The 17,482-nt window shown below is 39.9% G+C and overlaps 1 long non-coding RNA gene across 2 annotated transcripts in view; it reads left to right on the forward strand.

Annotated features, from left to right (window-relative positions):
* Nucleotides 1-17,482, forward strand: part of LOC111773966 (uncharacterized) — a 75,351-nt gene that overhangs the window by 1,496 nt on the left and 56,373 nt on the right. The window lies entirely within an intron of this gene.

Below are 17,482 nucleotides of genomic sequence, written 5' to 3' on the forward strand. Positions count from 1 at the left end.
AGGCTGGAAGGTGTGTCCAGCTCATCCATTCATGTCACCCGGCTCACAAAGTGACAGACGCGGCCAACAATAAGCGCAGCTCGGAGAGTCCCAGCTTTGGCTAGGGGAGGGGATGCGTAGCGGGAGGAGGTGGGGCGTGGAGGCGACGTGGACCCGGCGCGCTCGCCCGCTCCCAGCGGCCGGGTGGAGCTGCAGCCCTCGCTCCGGAGCCCACGCAGCCTCGGGGGCGCGAGGGCTCGGGGACGCCGGCAAGGAGCGCCCTGGGGGCTGGCAGCCCTCGCATCTGGAGAGCGAGCGCCCGGCGGACCACCTGTTGGGTGACCCTTGGCTCTTAAGAGTTGATGTCACTTCAGGAACCAACGGACATCCAAGGGAAGTGAGCGGAGTAATTATAAAGCTCCTCATTTTGGAATCTGTTTATATCAACGACGTGTTAGTGTCTTGAAAGGGCTGTCGTCATCAGAGAAAGTCACAAGTGTTATTGAGATTGTCGTGGTCGTGCAGATGAAAAGTTACCTTTTAAAGAGTGGGTTGTTTACATATTAAATGTGGACCCTATTTTAAGGGGAAAGGAAATGAATTTTTCTAGGAGAGCTTTTAAGAAATTTCTCGGTTTCTAGGGATTCATTTCCAGTCACTTCTTAATAAGATTTGATTTAAGAATAACTCCAGTAGCGATGATCTAATAAATTTTGGTGTAGAGAAGGGGATCTTAGTCGGAGTCGGTTAAATGGCACAGATGGCTGGATCCAAAACCCCTGGAAGAATAGTTAGCCCTAAGTTCGCCTAGCCATCTGTGGTTGGGTACTCCATCGCAGAGAAGGGGATGAGAACACTGAATTACTTAGCATTATAATTGCTCTTCCCCGCCCCCCCCCCCCAGAAATTTGTGTATTTTTCGATTTATTAAGAGTCTGCTGAATAGATCCTGGACAGGTGAAAAAGTGCATGTGTGTGTGTGGGGGGGGGGGAGGTGTAATCAAAAGTCCGTTTAACCACAAGGTAATTTTAAAGCTCCTCATTTTGGAAACTGTGTCAATGAAGTGTTAAGACTGCGACTTCTCTGTCAGTTAACACTTCCCATTGCCACTCTCCTGTGCAAATTTAGATGAATTTATTTAGAATAAGGATGTCTGCAAAGTTTGGGGGTCACATGTAGAGTTGTCCTCTTTTCCCTCATAATAATTTGGTCCCTGGCTTCAATTTACTTAAAAGCTGGCTGGAGTTGCCAGGCTAGGGAGATTCATTTCCTTTTAAAAATTCACCTTTTGGTGTACTGGTTGACTTATTTTTCATTTACACTAGCTAGGTCCAAAGCTTTTGTAAGGTCCACGCTCCCCAAAGATGAGCATAGGTAGCTAAATTAATAAAGTTAGAATTCTTTTCTAATGTCATGTACAATTTTATCACCTGCTGCTAAATGGGAAGGAAGTTATTTGCAAGACTGGTGTATCCTACTAGTATTCATTCACTTATTGATTTAGTCAACAGACCTTTACTGAGCCTATTTATTGAGCACTTGTGGTGGTCCTGGGAATATACAGAGAGAAGAAAGTTCTGGTCCTTGCTTTGTAGGAGTTCACAGATGTGTGAGGGAGAAAAACAAGTTACACCTGAAGAGGGGCTTGTAATTTGGAAGGAAAAGTATGGGAAAACTTCCAGAGGAAGTCTCCCCCAAACTGAATCTTCAGAGGTGAGAGTAGTGGTTGGGGATAGGATGTGAAGTAGTAACCTTTGAGATTAGCAAGAAAAAGAGAGATTACATCATCACTGCCATTCACATATCATAGGCACTGTTTACCCAGTGTTTCCATTCAGTCGGGTATAGTACTCCACACTTTATTCATGTTAACTCGTTTATCTTCACAATAATCCTATAAAGTTGGACTGTTTTTATCCCATGTTACTGATGGGATTCAGAGAATTTAAGTAACTTTCCTAAGGTCACTCAACTCCCAGAGGCTGAGACACAATCCAAGCTGGATGAGTCCAAAGCCTTTGCTCTTAACGGGCACCCCCTTCACAAACCTGGTTTGCCATGCTAAATGGTGTCACTTGGCCATACCAGGGAGGCCGAAAAACAAGTATTCCATTTTTCTTTAGTGGAAGGTGGCAATAATATTTGAGTCGAGAATGACTGTTGCATCAGCCAACTTGCCACAGCCAGATAGGAGACAACTGGAGGAATCCAGACGCAAAATGATGTGGAATTTAATAAAATTAATGGCAAGAAGAATGGGATGGAAAGGATAAATATTGCTATGGTTGAATCTATAAGACTGGATGATTCAGGTCTCAACTGTGGTGATCCCCTCCCTCCCCAGGGGACATGTGGCAATGTCTGGAGATATTTTTGGTTGTCACAACTTGTCAGGGGGTGGGGGGATTAGTTACTGGCATCTAGTAGGAAGAGGCCAACGATGCTGCTCAACACCCTATAATGCAACAAAGAATTATCCAGCCCAAAATGTCAATAGTGTGGTGATTGAGAAACCTTGATTACAGAGGATAAAGCAGAACGTAGGATCACTCCTAGTTTTCTGGTTTAGTGCCTGAGTAGATGCCCACTTACCAATATGGGGACTTATGAGATGAGGAGCAGGTTTTACATGGGATATGAACAAAAAGATGGAGTTAGACATTCTGGTTGTTTGTGGAATTTTCCAGAGAGAATAATGTGGTGAGAAGAGAACTGAGTCAAGAGATGAATGCTGGATGATACCAGCATTAAGGGAATGGATAAAAGAAAGAGGAGCTGTGAAGGAGACTGAAAACAAGCAGTCACAGTTCAAAGATGGAACCCAAGACAGACTGATGTCATGGAAGACAAAGGAGAGAACGTTTCAGAAGGAGGAAGGGCAGGCTTTGGTAAAGAACTGCTGTATGCTCACCAGATTCTTTCCCAACTGGACAAACAGCTACCATGCATTTCCCAGCCTCCCTTGCAGATTGCGTATGGCCAATGGAATAAGAGTAGAAGTGATATATTTCTCCCCCAGTTCTGTCTCCTGCTAACAATCCACGTGGTCCTCCACACACCTTGCTCTTCAGCTGCCAGATGCAGAGGTCCAGCGGAGGACCCTAATTTCCTAAGGGATGGTGGAACCACAAGATGAAAGGAGCTTGAGTCCCTGAATCACTACCTAGAAGGCCAACAGACATGAGTATTTATAGGAGTAAATCATGACATAGGCAGAAACTAAATCTTTATTAGGTAATGCCGTTAAAATTTAGGAGTTGGTTTCCACAGCATATCCTCACCTACTTTAATCAATATGCAACTCTGTAAATACCTCAGACCAAAAGAAGTAACTTGGTCCTCAGTCACACAGGCAAGAGCCCTTTTATGGGGAGCGAGGGAGGCAGAAACAAGGTTGTGGATGATTGAAGGCCAATAGAAGGTAAGAAAGCAGAGAAGTAGAGGTTGAAGAAACATAGAGGAAAAGCTAAAGGGAGTCATAGATTAAAGAAGAGATGAATATATTTATATGAGAAAAAAACAGGTACTACAGACAGTGGGCTGAAGATAAAAGAGAGATGGGGGTGTTTGATGGAGCAAAGAGAGGTGATGTGCCCTGCACGGGCTGTGTGGGCTCTTTACCTCTTGGCAAGGAAGTGTTCCAAGCCCAAGGCCCATTCTTATGTAGCCGAGTTGAGGATGAAAGACTGCATACAGGAGACTGCCTTTCCCTGCAGTTAGCTTTGTCTTCAATTAACAGCAGAGGGTTTTTTAGTTAGCACAATGGACATTACAAATTATTTTTCAGGGGATGAATAAGTGGTGTTTAAGATGGGGAGGAAAGCATTCCCACTTAATTCTGAACCAGTCCTGTGTTCGGTCACTGATTTAGAGAAATCTTGAGCCTAAACAAATGATGATGTTAGCAGCATCCCGGGACTGGAACACTGTCCCATTTCCTCAAGTGAATCTTTCATAGAGGATGTGAACTTGAAAGGGCCCAGAGCTGGACATCATTGAGCTTACAAAACATATCATTTGACTCTGTACCTGCTTGCACATCAATGTTTAAGTGTGTCATAGAATTTGGTCTGACGCTTTCACACCTGGTAGTGGAGTTAGGGGGATGGCTCTGTATCTGTTAAATTGCTTCATTAGCTATTAGATGCTACTGATATTTATGAAAAAGAACCTAATAATTGAGAATGCCCAAATAGGCTCAGGCCATTTTGCTACAGTGTTTTCATTCCCTAAAGAACCACTTTGGCCTATGCTGAGATCTGGTTCAATAAGAGAGCATCATCACAAACTCAATGCCTTCAGGGTCTGATGGGTAGCCTAGGGGTAGCCAGGTGTAAAATAATAGGGAGTGTGAGTTAGCTGTTACAGAGGCGGGGAGGTGGACAGGAGGAGAGGAAGGGACGGAGCCTGCCAAGCAAAAGCATATGCCTGGACCGAGGTTGTCGTTAGGCTGCAGAAGTAGGTTGGGGCCCGATTGTGCCTTATATGCAGTACTCAGGATTTTGGACTTGATCCTGAAAGCAATGAAATGTGCACAAGAAAAAAAAGTTGTAACTATGTGTGGTGATGGATGTTAACTAAACTTATTGTGGTAATCATTTTGCTATATTTACACATAGCAATCATTACGTTGTACACCTAAAACTAATACAATGTTTTATGTCAGTTATATCTCACTATTAAAAAAGCAATGAGATGTGAGCTAATGTTTGCATTTTAAAAGACCACTCCTGTGGGATGAAGACTGTACTAGGATCTGGAAAAGATTCTGATTGGAGACTATTAAAGTAATCCAGATAAGAGATCCTGGGAGTCTGGGCTGGGTTTGTGGCAGTGATGATGGAGAGAGGCAGGAAAATTTGAGAGGTATCTAGAAGGTATCTGTGAATTTAGAGTCTGAGGAAGCCTTGTCTCTCCCAAGGACCCAGCCTGCTTCGTTTTATCAGACCGTGAGAACTATACAGCCCATTGTATTTCCTGATGTGTTGTGAATGCGGAGAAGTTGAGCTAATTTTAGAGTTCAAGTGCAGTAACTCTCTTAGCTTGTATTTCTCTCAGCAACATCCTCTCCTTAGTCCACTTTAGATTGTTTATGTTTATTCTGATTGCTCTGTTTCTATCCATTTAGTGCACCTCCTCAAATCCTATAAGTAATAAACAAATGCAACAAATGTAAATCTTTTTTTGAGGCGGGGTGGTGAGGAAGATTGGCCCTGAGCTAACTTCTATGCCAGTCTTCCTCTATTTTGTATATGTGACGCTGTCACAGCATGGCTTGATGAACGGTGTGTAGGTCCGTGCCTCGGATCTGAACCTGTGAACCCCAGGCCACTGAAGCAGAGCACGTGAACTTAACCACTATGCAACCGGGCTGGACCTCATAAATCTTTTTTAAGCACACATGCTTAGAATAGTTTTACTAAGAATTGGACCTCTGTAATGGGTCTGAAGACGCTCTTCCCTATTCCTCCATGAATTCTTCCTTTTGGGCAGGAGAGTCTGTGCTTGCTGGAGGGAGAAGGCTTCTCATAGCCCAGGGAATATGGACTCTGGATGGTGAACTCCAGGATGAATTGCTGACTTCTCTTTGCAGCCTCTGAGCACCTGCTCCAACAACCAGACATCTTTGAAAAGAGGACACAATTGCGAGGAGCTAGGTTGTGTCCTCAACTGAAAGGAGAAGATTCAAGGGAATCATTGTAGCTTTCTCAGTAAGCCACTGGAAATCCGGCTGGTGCAGGGTCACTCAGGGAGAAACACATAGTTCCCAGTAACTGCTAACTGTGGAGATTCCACAGCCCAACACCCACTCACGACCCAGAGCCTCGGGGGGATTACATGCTAATCCATGAGTTAGAGAAAAAAAAAAGAAAGAAAAGTACGGGAATATGTTACGAGTTAGGTACATTCAGCCACTTCAATAGTCATTTCTCAATTAAATTCTGTACAATTCTAGACTTTCTTAAATATTCTCCCCTTCCCTCCACCCCACCCCATCTCCAGATACTCTTGGGTCTTTGAAATAGATTCTAAAAATCTGGCTCACCTCTGAAAGACATTTATAAATATGTTTTCCATTTTGATCTGGCAGGACTCATGTTCTTATTGTCCTACTTTTCCTGCACATGTCTTTTCTGGCTGGCCCTGTTGGCTTTGTGCGGATCATTTTGCCATGCCTCAGGCATTGTTCATCTCCGTGCCCTGCATTCTACCTTCAAGCTCTATTTTACTGACTTTCTTCTGTAACTGGGAGACTTCCCAGTTTCTTTCCAGGCCATTCAGTTTCTTTGGCATTACTTGCTCATTGATCATTTCGAACCACTTTTCCACTTGTGCTGCTTGGCCCAAAGTGAAATGCGAGACGACTGAAAGATTTTGAGGAAATGACTCTGGATGCTGCTGAGCAGCAGTCTTTTCAACCATTTCTCATTAGCTGTGTCCTCAAAGTCACAGGTGCCTCTCATTCATATTGAAATCCTTCCGAGTTTCCTGGTTTGACCTGAATCGCTGCTTTGGACAAAAGCGACGATGCACATTGCATTTTGAATTTTGTCATATTCCCCAATGTTTACACCAAAATAGTCCCTTCAGAGAAACATTAATTTTTTTACATTTACTGCCAAAATTATGAAGTACACACAGAGAAGTTAATCCCTTGTCAAGCTCCTCTCTAAGGCTGTGAATCCAGGCTCTCTGAACCAAATTTAGATGTGCTAATCTCCTTGCTTTAGAGTGCCGTTTGTCTAGTGAAAATTGATCTCGTGTAAAATGTAATAAGCATTTTAGGCAAATAAACAAAAATTAATCCCCAGAGTTTTTTTCTAGCCGCTCAGTCTTCTATTGAGATTCGCAGCTTTCATTTGGAAACTAGAATAATATTACTAAGCTTCTGAAGAAAGCGTTGCTTGACGGTCAGCCATTTAAATTGTGTGATGTACTTCCCAAGTGACATTCCTTACATCACTCAAATACCCTCCCTTTTTTTCTTACTTTCTTCCTTTAGCCTAAACACCTTGACCAGTCATTGAGCAATGAACTTGTTAAATGGCACACCACTTACATGAGTGACACACCAACATCTTTCATTTCTTCTTATATTGCAATATTGCATGTATAGATTGAATTATTTAATTAGGTTGATTCTGGCAATGTCTCACCTTTCTAATAGAATATAACTACTAATTAGTCCTCAATTTAGGGTTCTTGTTATATTGGAAAATAATAAGCTTTGATTTCTTTGAAATATTCTACAAGTCTGACCTCTTACTAATTCAAAATGGCCTTCTCCTAGTCAATACCCCATCAATGTAAGATTTTACTATACTTGTTGCAAATGTATGCAATGGTCAAAGAGAGGGATAGGTTAGGTTCTGCTCTGGTTACACACAACTCCGAGATCATAATGACTTAATGCAATAAAAGTTTATGTCCGGGGGGCCAGCCCCGTGGCTGAGTGGTTAAGTTCGCACGCTCCGATGCGGCGGCCCAGGGTTTCGCTGGTTCGGATCCTGGGCGCGGACATGGCACCGCTCGTCAGGCCACATTGAGGTGGCATCCTACATGCTACAACTAGAAGGACCTGCAACTAAGATATACAGCTATGTACCAGGTGGAACGTGGGGAGATAAAGCATAAAAAAAAAAAAAGATTGGCAACAATTGTTAGCTCAGGTGCCAATCTTTAGGAAAAAAAAAAGATTGGCCACAATTGTTAGCTCAGGTGCCAATCTTTAAAAAAAGACGGTTTATGTCCATTTGGGTGGGCTACAGCTCTCCTCCACAAAGAATTCATTCTTGGACTCAAGCTGATGGAGTAACGTCTGCCTGAAACATTTTTGGCCTTTTGGTAGAAGGAAAAGAAAGTGTAGCAAAGCGCATACTGACTCTTAAACTTTCTGCCCCGAAGGGCACATGTTCCTTCAGCTAACATTTCATTGGCCAAAGTAAGTCACGTGGCTATGCTTGAATTCAATAGGGTGAGGAAATACAATTTTTGCATAGGGTTGGAGCACTGGATATTTGTGAACAGTAATAAAGTATAGTACAGTATCCTGATGATACAATATACTGCATCAGTCAGAACTCAGAACAGACAAACACTGGGCTATAAAAGCAAAGGAAAATATGATATAAAACAATAAATTCCATTTTATCACATGAGGCATTATTTTTGGTTGGGGTGAGTAGTAATAAGACCACATCATAATACAATTAACTTATTTATTTAGATACCTATGCTGTTTTTTTCTTTCATTTTGATTAATTATATGAATTTTTCTTACTCTGCCTAATACAATTCTTAAATTGAGGCAGCAGTGAAAAATTTCATACTCCCTGATAATACAGATCATTGCTGTCAGATTTTTATACATTTTAAACTGTAGCTAATAAATTACTCTATGTAAACCACAGTATTTCTTCAATCATTAAAATAACAACTGTTTATTCTCTAAAAATATGTTTGATGAAATACTCTAGTTAAAAATAAAGAAAGTATGGGGCTGGCCCAGTAGTGCAGCAGTTAAGTGTGCACATTCCACTTCGGTGGCCTGAGGTTCACTGGTTCGAATCCCGGGTGCAGACATGGCACCACTTGGCAAGCCATGTTGTGGTAGGTGTGCCACATATAAAGCAGAGGAAGATGGGCATGGATGTTAGCTCAGGCCCAGTCTTCCTCAGCAAAAAGAGGAGGATTGGCAGATGTTAGCTTAGGGCTAATCTTCCTCAAAAAAAATAAAATAAAGGAACTAACTTCTCCCCCATCACCCATTTTTTTAAGAGTTGGAAGATATTTGCTTGCTTCTATTAGATGTAGTTACAGATAGGCAAAAAAAAAAATACAGTTTTTAAAAGTGAATTAATGCCTTTCTGAGCTAGCTACTACTTATCAAGTGTTTACCAGGTTTATTTATTCAAAAATACTTACCAACTGCCCATCTGTACTTACAGTGAGCAGGCACAGTGAAGACCATGATGAATAAGACAGAAATGGTCTCTGTCCTCATGGAGTTTAAATTCTAGTTAGAGATAGGGGATACACTATTAATTAAATAAATGACATAATTGTAGATTGTGATAAATGACAAGAAAAAATGAAATGGATGTTCTGTTTAGGGAACGAATTGAGATGGACTGAATATATTCCAAAATATATTTTAGAAATAAAATATATAGATCTTATGGATGGATAGTATGAACAGGATGAGGAATAGGAAGAAATCAAGGATCATTCAATGTCTGGGTAGATCAACTGGGTGGATGATGGTATCATCAACTGAGATGGAGAAGACTAGAAGAAAATCAAATTTTGGAGGAAGCCAGAAGCAGAGAACTTCCATGTTTGACATGTTAAGCTTGAGAAGCTTATTAGATATAGAAGCACAAACATCAAATAGTCAGAAAAAGAGTAACGTGTAATGTATAATCTGTAATATATGTAATATAAAATATGTTATATGATATAATGTGCATAATGTTATATGTTTTATATATACATATAGAGACAGAGACAGAGTAGGATGTTTAAAGATAAAACGGAGGCGATGGAGCCAGCAAAGAAGATGGGGAAGGAGTGGAAAACTTTTTCTGTAAAGGGTCAGATAGTAAATATTTTAGGATTTGCAAGCCATAACGTCTCTGTCACAACACCTTAACTCTGCAGTTACAGTACCAGAGCAGCCACAGACAATCCAGAAATGCGTGTACGTGACTGTCTCCCAATAAGGCTTTATTTATGGGCAGAATTTGCATTTCATATAATTTTACATTTCATGAAATATTATTATCCTTTGTATTCATTTTCAACTATTTAAAATGTGAAAAACACCTTTAGCTCACAGGCCCTGCAAAAGCAGGTGGTGGGCCAGGTTCGGCCCATGGGCTGTAGTTTGCTGACCTCTGAGGGAAACTCCCATGTATTAGTTACCTATGACTGTGTAACAATAACCCTAAAATTTAGCAGGTTAACACAACAAATATTTGTTTCCTCACAGTTTCTGTGGAGCAGGAATCTGGGCTCAGCTTATGTGGGTCCTCTGGCCCAGGGTCTCTCACAGGCTGCAGTTGAGGTGTTGGCTGGGGCTGAGTCACCTCAAGCCTTGACTGGGGAGGACCTGCTTCCAAGCTCATCTAGTAGTGCTTGGCAGGATTCAGTTCCTCCCTGCCTGTTGGCCAGAGACCTCCTTTGGTTTTTCCTATTTGGGCCTGTCCATAGGGAAGCTCACAACATGGCAGCTGGCTTCTATCAAAATGAAAAAGTGTGAGGAAGAGCGAGCAAGCAAGATGGAAGCCAGAGTCTTTTTGTAATGTAATCTCAGAAGTATCATCCCATTACTTCTGCCATATTCTGTTCAAGCAAGTCGCTAGGTCCAGTCCACACTCAAGGTGAGGGGATTACAGAAGGGCATGACTACCAGGAATTGGGGATCACTGGGAGCCATCTCAGAAACTAGCCCCCATACCTGGAACATGTGGTGTCACACGCAGGCTGAGAGGAGAATGGTTCCAGAATGCACAGTGGTCAGCTGTATTAGATATTGCTGAAAGTGTTGGAAAGATAAGAATGGAAAAGTATTAGATATAAGGGTTGATAGGAAGAATGAAATGAAGGAAAGTTAAGTAGTGACTGTGTTAAGGCCACTTTCAAGAATTTTTGCTATAAAAGAGTCTAGAAGTGAGGCAGTCGCTACAAAGGGATGAGAAGTAAGTAAGAGTAGTAAAAAAAAAAAAGGCGGCAATCAATTCTGAGCATACTTGTATGCTGATAGGAATAATCCAGTAAAAAAAGAGAAATTCTTGATGCTAAAGGGAAGAAAAACTGCAGGACTGTCCCTAAGAACAGGAGAAGTGATAGGATCCAGATCACTTGTGGGAGGATGGATCTCCGATGGGAGGAAGGATGCATCCCCCATTGTAACTGCATGGGACTCGGGAAGAAGGTTCAGTGCAAGCAGTTCATTGACATGGTGGTGGAAAGATATTGGCGTTCCTGGATAGCTTTTATATCTTCAGAAAAGAGTGAGGGGCCGGTCCAGTGCCGCAGTGGTTAAGTGCATACATTACGCTTCGGCAGCCCAGGGTTTGCTGGCCCGGATCCCAGGTGCGGACATGGCACCGCTTGGCAAGCCATGCTGTGGTAGGCATCCCACATATAAAGTGGAGGAAGATGGGCATGGATGTTAGCTCAGGGCCAGCCTTCCTCAGCTAAAAGAGGAGGATTGGCAGCAGTTAGCTCAGGGCTAATCTTCCTCAAAAAAAAAAGAACAGTGTGAAATGGAGCAAACTGGTACAGGAGGTTTAGAGGATGGAGGTGTAGATACGAAATGGAACGCTATTTTTTGAAAAGTACAAGAGTAAATTTACTGGGAACACATTTTAAGATTGCCTGGCATGATTGAGCTCTGTGTGCATGTTTTTAATGTCCATCAGTCAGCCTGGTGACCTCATTTTCTCTAGTAACTTTCAGCTGCTCAAGTTTGCGCGTGAAGAAAAGGGATAATTTGAGAGTTTGCTGACATGTACAATAGGGAGGAGAAGGGGAGGCACTGATTGTATTTAAAAAGGAGTAAATGACCAGAGACTCAAGGCGGGTCAATAGAAGTGAAACCAAGCCAGTCTGATGGTGAGGGGGTGGTGGGATAATAGAAAGTGGATGCTTCTTTACAGAAAAATGAGATTCAGATGAGAAGTTGACCATTTAAAAATGCTTCTCATAAGTAAAGCCTCGTTAATAAGAAGATATTTTACATGTGAAATCCGTGTTTAACTTTGAATTAGATTGATATGATAGTTTTAAATCACTCAGAAAGAAAGGGGGTTTCTCCTTTAAGAAATATGGTACTAAAAATCTTCCCACTGTGAGGGAAGAATCAGTTAAGTTGACAAAGGAAATTTGTGATCTTTAAAAGGAAAGGGAAGTTTGTTCAGAAAGGGTAGGAGAAGGTTGATGCTGAGAACCAACGAGGGCAATCAGTGTTTCTTCTCTAGTTTCCTAACCCTGTAATTTCAAAGCCTGGACGTGCATAAGAACCATCTGTTTAGAGCTTGCTAAAAATCAGATGTCAGGCATCACTCAACACCTTCTGAATCACAATCAGAATTCAAATCAGTGCCTTTGACAATCGCCCCCAGATGTTGCTAATGGATAGTGGGGCTGAATGTAACCTTTAACTGGCCTGGCAACTTCTGCTACCTGCTTCTTGAAAGCAAGTCACCATAGAAGTGTGCCTACCCAAAGACCATCATGCTAAGAGAAGCCCATGCTTCATGAGATGCCACTTAGAGAAAGAGGGGCAGAGATGGGGGATGTCAGAAAGAGACACACAAACGCTAAGACACATCTAGGCAGTAGACAAATGAATGAGCCATCTTGGATGCCTGATTCTGTAGAGGCTTCATTTGGTTCCAGCCCCAGGCACCATCTGACTCAACAGCATAAGACTCCAAGGGAGAATTATTCAGCTGAGCCTATTCAGTGTATAAGATCATGAGAGAGAGTAATAAATTGTATTTTAAGCCACTGGATTTTACAGTAGTTTTTTATGCAGCAATAGATGACTGAAACACCATTTCCTACTGCCTCCCCAGGGACTTTGTCACCAATAAACTCCTTTCTGTATAAAAATAACAATAACTAACATTTACTGAGGTTTACTATCTTCCATACACTGTTCTACATACTTTTCGTGAAATTCTCTCAATAACCCTATTGAGATAGGTGCCATTTTTTACAGAAGATGAAATTTACTCAAGGTCGCACAAATAGAAAGTTATGTAGAGCAAGGCAGTGGGATCCCAGAGCCTGCACGCTTAACCACCAGATGCACCTTTAATATGCGCCCCTCTTTTGGGTCTTCCCTATGTGTGTTAAACATGCTCACGTTTCTCCCATCTTACAAAGCCAAACTCATCCTTGACCTTAGGGAGGCTCCTCTAGCAATCACTCCTTTTCTCTCTTTTTAGCTTTAAACTTAGCCTTTTAGAAAGGACGTCTACTTTCTGTCTCTGCTTCCTCCAGGTCACTCCTCAATGAATGGATGGATGAGTGAATGAATGAGACCCATCCTAACTAGCTTTCTCCTGTCTGTCTTTGGCCTTCCAAGATATTTCTTTTTTTTCTTATGCATGAAATACTTTAGGGATCTGCTACGTGTTCCTCTATCTCACTGGCATTGCCAAATTGCTCTGTAGTAATCATGTCACTCCCACCAGCAGTGTATGAGAGTTCCATATCTCCACACCCTTGCCAAAACCTGGTATTATAGGACTTTTTTTACAATTTGGTATGTGTAGAATACTAATCTCATTTTTCTGTTTGCATTTCCCAAGTTACTAATGGAGTCAAGTATCTTGTCCTACGTTTATTGACCTTTGGGACTTCCTTTTCTGTGAACTGATTTCTTACATCCTTTGTACATTTTATTTTTGGCTCGGTTGTCTTAGTTCTTCGTTCTTTTTAAATAGATTAGGATACTGATCCTGAATCAGTTGTGTATATTTCAAATTTCTTCTTCCAGGCCACAGGTTTTATTTTTACTTTTTAAATGTCTTTAAATTGTTTTTTTTGAGTTCATAATAGTTTACAGCAATGTGAGATTTCAGTTGTACATTATTTCTTGACTGTCACCACATAAGTGCTCCCCTTCACCCCCAGTGCCCCCCCCTACCTTCCCCTGGTAACCACTGAATTGTTTTCTTTGTCCCAGTACTTGTTTATAGTCCACACGTGAGTGAAATCATATGGTGTTTGTCTTTCTCTGTCTGGCTTATTTCGCTAAGGGTAATGCCCTCTAGGTCCTTCCATGTTATTGCAAATGGGATAAATTTGTCTTTTTTTCTGGCTGAGTAGTATTCCATTGTGTGTATGTATATATATATATATATATATATATATATATATATATATATATATATATATACCACATCTTCTTTATCCAATCATCTGTCGATGGGCACTTGGGTTGGTTCCATGTCTTGGCTATTGTGAATAGTGCTTCAATGAAGATAGGGGTGCATATGTTACTTTGGATTGTTGATTTCAATAAATGTCTTTAAATTTTTATATGATCAGAATATCCTTATTTTCCTTTATGTTTGATGATTGAAACCTGTCTTATGAAATATTTCACTAGCCTATGGTCATAAATATTGTCTCTCTTATTTTCTCCCAAAAGTTTAAAAATTTTGCCCTTCACGTGTAAATATTTAATTCACCTGTAATCACTTTTTGTATATGGTGTGAGATAAGGATCTAACTTTGTCAAAGCATGATGAAACCGATGCTCAATATCAGACATAAAAAGGTGATGTTGAGTTTATTTCTGATCAGCATATCAGAGCAGAGTAGACTGTTGACCTTACCTAGGGTTTTTGGCGATATGGAGCTCATGGATTGGTGGACTTTTGAAGGCATGCTCGGGTTGACATCATCTGTAGTTGTAGTAACGTAATTACTCAGATAAGGTAGTGGGTGATTTGTTGACACTTCAGGTATATTGTGTTTTTGGGGTGAATCTGTCCCTGACTAGCTGACTTTCAGAAGCAGATTGCTGATACTGTTTGGTTGACTTGCAAAAGTGGGGAGTTATTGTTCGTCTATTGAACAGGTTTAAAACTGATTCCGGTGGCTGCTTTTTACCATGGTGACAGAACAATCCCTTTTAGAAAAAGTTTATGGAAACTCTTTAAATTCTCAATTCTGTCTCTTGTTTCTCATTCATCCAGAACTGTAGAAGAAATAATCAAGGATTTTCTGTATCTTACCACAAGTTGTTGATTCTCTTAAAGATGTGGTTTGTAGAGATCTGATTTTTAGATTGAGCATTAATTGGTGTGATTCTATCCTGTGCTTATCTGGAATCATTTAAGTCACCTGTCAGGACAGTAGCTCTGCAGAAGTACTTAAGACACTGAACAACAGACATCAAACAGCTATGAGACACATAAATTACATAGAAGTATTTAAGATAGGTCTAGAAGATTCTCCAGAACTAGGCCTGATTAAGGAATTATTCCCAACAATTTCCTATGTCCATCTTAAATAGCCAGGCTGCTTTTTACTTTAGCCAAGACGTAGATTGTTTTACCTTATCAAAAAGGTTAATGCAGTACAACATGAAATGTTGGTCATGGGGCATATCCTTTCCTGACTGGCCAAAAGAAAGAGAGTGTGTGTGTGTGTGTGTGTGTGTGTGTGTGTGTGTAAAATCTCTATTTTTAGTTGCAAGGTTCTATACGTGTTCATTACATCAAGCTGTTATATAAATTGTTCATAGCCTTGCAAATTATCTGTTTGAATTTTTAATTACTGAGCTGTCTTAAAATCTCTCATTGTTAGATACTTGTTTCATTCATATGTAATTTATATCTTCCTTCTAATAATGTTTCATCTTTAAAGTCTATTTTGTCTAATATTCATATAGTCACACCAGCTTTGTTTATGTTACTACTTTTCTGCTATATTTTTACATTCTTTTACTTTTAAATATTCTATGTCCTTATATTTTATACGTGTGTTTTAGATATAGCTGGATTTTTAAAATCTACTCTGACAACCTCTGTCTTTTAATTAGTGAATTTAACTCATTTATATTCAGTATGATTGCTAATATTTTCAATGTATTTCTACGATTTTGTTTTGTGCTTTCTACTTACCTTTCTTTACTATGCATTCTCTTTCCTTCTTTCTTGCCTGCTGTTGAATTGATAATGTTTTATTTATTCCTTTTTCCTTCTCTATGGACCAAGAGATATGTACTCTATTTCTATTCCATTAATGGTTAATCTCAACATTTTAACATTAGTCTAAAGTTAATGAATATCTCTACTGTTGTCCTAAACAACTTAACTCTAAATACTTTACTAATTTACGTGTTATTTTTCTGCAGTATTTTAGTTCCATCTTGTTTTTATACCCTTAATATGATAATTATTTACATATACTCACCCAGTTACAAATTTCTTTACTTAACTATTCCTTCTTGAACATCGTTGATATTTTCTGTTTGTAGTCTATCTTTATAGTACATCCATTTTTCAATGAGTAGAAATTCTTGTTGAAAATGTCTTCAGTTTCCTGAAATCCTTGAACGATGGCTTATCTGTCTATAAATTTTAGGTTTACAGTGGTTTTCTCTTGACTTTTGGAGATATTATTCCGTTTTCATTTGGATTCTATTGTTGCTGATACCAAACCTGCTGTCAGTCTAACTGTCAGTCTTTTGTAGATAATCCGTCTTTTCTCTTTTGGTTGCTTTTAAGGTCTCTCTGTTTCACTATGCTATATCTAGTGATAACTCTTTTCCCTTTTTGAAAAATCCTCCTGAGAACTTGTGGCATTTCCTGAATATGATGGTTCATATAGTTGATCAATTCTAGAAAATTCTCAGCTACTGTATCTTTAAATACTACTTCTCTTCCAGCCATTCTCTAGTCTTGCTCTCTTCTAAAATCCTGCTAGACCAATTCTAGACCTTTTTTAGCTCTATTTTCCATTTCTCTTATCTTCTTTTTCATCTTTTCCTCACTTCAGTCTTCTAGGTAATTTCTTTGTATCTGTATTCCAGACATTATTTCTCCTCTTCAGCTGTTTAATTTGCTATTTAATTTAAATTAGTGGAATTTTTACTTAAATGGTTACATTTTCAATTTTAATTTTAAATGTTCTACTAGTTCTTTTTTCAAATCTTCCTGGCCATTTTAAATAATATATTTATCTTTTCTCATATTTTAATTCTTTTTTAATGTTTTTAAGTGATTTAAGCATACTTATTTTATGGGGTCTATCAATAATTTGTTATCTGAAGATCCTGAGGTCCTATACCTATGTTTTTATGTGTCATATGAAATTTGCTTCTGTTAGATTGCTTCCTTGTGTATTGCAGTTTTGGATTATGAACTCATTTTTATTTATTTATTTATTTTGAGGAAGATTAGCCCTGAGCTAACATCTGTCACCAATCCTCCTCTTTTTGCTGAGGAAGACTGTGCCTGAGCTAACATCCATGCCCATCTTCCTCTACTTTATACATGAGACACATACCACAGCATGGCTTGACAAGTGGTGCATAGGTCCGCACCCAGGATCCAAACCGGGGAACCCCAGGCCGCCAAAGCAGAACATGTGAACTTAACTGCTGCACCACTGGGCTGGCCCCATGAACTCATTTTTAATGGATTTATATCTTGAAGAAATCCACTATGATCTGACTTCAGTGTGTGTTACTCTAGAGATACTTTGTGGCTACTTCTTCCAACTTTCTCAGCCCTGCCAGCATGAGGTTTCAGGAAGATACAAATTGAGGAATTGAAACTGAAACCCAAGCTATATATTTAAAGTGAATATGTCACATTTTATCCTGTAACTTTTAATTATTTTATATCAGTAAATTTCTTATTTTGTTTCCCTATATTACCAAAAATAGAAATGCTTTATTTTTCACCGGGAGCCAGATTAGTCTTTTTATAAAGTTTAAATCTAGTCATATAACTCCCCTGCTTAAAACCC

Source organism: Equus caballus, chromosome 6 (genome assembly GCF_041296265.1).
Source record: "Equus caballus isolate H_3958 breed thoroughbred chromosome 6, TB-T2T, whole genome shotgun sequence".
Classification (NCBI taxonomy): Eukaryota; Metazoa; Chordata; class Mammalia; order Perissodactyla; family Equidae; genus Equus; species Equus caballus.